Raw genomic sequence first — 2,790 nt, 5'->3', positions numbered from 1 at the left:
AATGGGAATTTGGAAAAATCCCGAGTATCCATCTAAATAGCAAAAGTAAGAGTGTCTAGCTAGATGCTCAAGCATTTGATCTATGAATGGGAGAGGGAAATGATCTTTCCTAGTTACCTTATTTAGTTTTCTGTAGTGGATGCACATACGGAAACCGTTTTTTACATGTTTAGCTACATTCTCACCTTTCTCATTTTCCACAACCGTGACATCTCCTTTTTTAGGTACCACATGTACAGGGCTCACCCACTTACTATCTGCAATTTGATAAATTATACCAATCTCTAGTAGTTTCAGTACTTCTTTCTTAACCACATCGCTCATTATAGGGTTTAGCCTTCTTTGATGTTCTCTGGAAGGTTTAGAGTCTTCCTCCAGCAAGATTCGGTGCATGCACATGTATGGGCTTATCCCTTTGAGATCAGATATGTTATATCCTAAAGCTGGGGGATACTTTCGCAAGATATCTAAAAGTTGGTTTATTTCATCTCTATTCAAGGCGGCGCTTACTATAACTGGACGATTTAGTTCTTGATCTAAAAAATCATATCTTAGTTTCTTGGGTAGTTCCTTAAGTTCTATAGATGGTTTCTTAGGACATAGCATATGGTTCAGGGTAAGTGCTAAGCATTCATTAAGGTTGTCATCCATGTGAGGCTCCAATCTAAATCCGTCGTCTTCTCTTATGGAAGTAGAGGAATATTTCATCATCTCGGGAGGTCTTTCTTGATCTAGATCCCTTATCCACTCATCAATGATATCGATGGCATAACAAGAGTCTTCTATGACTGGTGCCATTAGGAATTTGGAAAGTATAAATTCTATCTTTTCATCACCGACTTCGAAAGTTAGTTTTCCTCTTTTAACATCTATAATGGCTCCCGTTGTTGATAAGAAGGGTCTACCAAGAAGGATCGGGATTTCGCCATCTTCTTTAATGTCCATTACATGAAATCTGTTGGGATATAAAGTTGTCCGATTCTAACTAGAATGTCTTTAAATATGCCTACTGGATATTTTACAGATCTATCGGCTAATTAAAGAGACATCTTAGTTGGTTGTAATTCTCCTAGGTTTAGCCTTCTACAAACTGATAAAGGCACCGGGCTTACGCTTGCTCCCTAGTCTAGGAACACTTTGTCTATAACATGATTCCCTAAAATACAAGGTATGGAAAAGCTCCCGGGATCTTTCTCCTACTTATCAAGTTTATTCTCTGCAATGGAGTTGCATTCTAAAGGTTTGGGATCATTCAGCCTAAGTTTGTTGGTCAATATGTCCTTAAGGAATTTAGCATAAGATGGTATCTGGGTGATGGCTTCGGTGAAAGGGATTTCTACGTGGAGTTTCTCGATCACTTTTATAAACTTTTTATATTGGTTATCAATTTTTGTCTGTTTAAGTATTTGCGGAAATAGAATTGGTGGTTTATAAGGAGAGAGTGGAACATAAACTTTATCTTTATCTTCTCCCTTATCCTTCACTTTCTGGTCTTTTTGTCTCTCTACGTCCTCTACTTCATCAATAGACACAACACTTTTCTTAGAAGCCTTTAGTTCACTCATGACTGGTTTTACAAGTTCGTCATAGGTGGTCCCACTTTGTAGGGTAACAGCGTTAGCTTGCCCTCAGGGGTTTGGTTGAGGTTGTCAAGGAAATTCCCCTCTAGGTGTAGCATGGGGGCTTGTTATTGTGCTATTTGTGAGATTTGGGTTTCAAGCATCTTATTTGGGTTTCAACCTTAGTTCCTAATTATGTGATAAGTTCATTTATGTGAATATCTTGGTTTAGGAACTCTTTGTTTTGCTGAGTTTTGGCCGAAATGAAACTTTCCATGATTTTCTCTAGGTTCGACTTTTGAGGAACGACTTGCATAGGTTGGATTTTTCTTTGAGATTGAAAACCTGGTGGTCTTTGAGCGGTAGAGTTTTGAATAAGGTTATTGTTTTTATAAGAGAAGTTTGGATGATTCCTCCATCCCAGGTTGTAAGTGTTTAAAAACGAGTTTCCTTGGGCATAATTGACCTGGTCTGAGTTTGATTCAGTTAACAGATTGCATTCTGGTGCAAGATGTCCTTTGGTTCCACAGATTTCACAATCTACAACTATTGCGGCTGTAGGATTTGCAGACATGTGTTCGACCTTCAGGGCTAAAGAGTCCATTTTAACTTTCATCATGTCCATTACAATTGACCTCGTGTATTCCTCCTTTGGTCTCACTTTTCTCCATTGATGCTCGTTCTGACTCCCATTGGTAATGGTTTTGTGCCATATCTCCGATGAGAGTGCAAGCGTCGGGGTAAGGTTCGTTCATCAGAGCACCATCGGCGGTAGCGTCGATGGACATCTTTGTGTTATAGTGAAGTCCATTATAGAAGGTGTGAATAATCAGCCATTGTTCTAGGCCATGGTGTGGACAAGCTCTTAGTCGTTCTTTATATCTTTCCCAAGCTTCAAAAAGTGACTCACCCTGATTTTGAGTGAATCAGGTTATTTGGTTTCGAAGGACAACGATCTTACTTGGGGGAAAATATCTTGAAAGGAACACTCTCATGAGGTCTTCCCAAGTAGTTATTGAGTTATCTAGAAGGAAATCTAACCAAGACCGTTCTCTATCTCTGAGGGAAAATGGGAATAGTCTTAGACAAATTACCTCAGATGAAGCACTATTGGTCTTGAATATATCAGCTAGGTGGATAAAAACTTTTAAATGTTGATTTGGGTTCTTTGTAGCGAGACCCGCGCATTGATTTTGTTGTACTTGTTGTAATAATGAGGGTTTTAATTTGA

At 38.9% G+C, this 2,790-nt stretch overlaps 1 non-coding gene across 1 annotated transcript; it reads left to right on the top strand.

Moving 5' to 3' along the window:
- The first annotated feature begins 2,402 nt into the window (after nt 1-2,402).
- LOC127124532 (small nucleolar RNA R71) lies at nt 2,403-2,509 on the top strand. Its single transcript, XR_007804012.1, has one exon. It is a non-coding gene; the product is annotated as a small nucleolar RNA R71 (small nucleolar RNA).
- The last annotated feature ends 281 nt before the right edge of the window (nt 2,510-2,790 follow it).

The sequence above is a fragment of the Lathyrus oleraceus genome, chromosome 2, assembly GCF_024323335.1.
Source record: "Lathyrus oleraceus cultivar Zhongwan6 chromosome 2, CAAS_Psat_ZW6_1.0, whole genome shotgun sequence".
NCBI classification, from domain to species: domain Eukaryota; kingdom Viridiplantae; phylum Streptophyta; class Magnoliopsida; order Fabales; family Fabaceae; genus Lathyrus; species Lathyrus oleraceus.
This window is presented reverse-complemented; position numbering and strand designations above follow the sequence as displayed.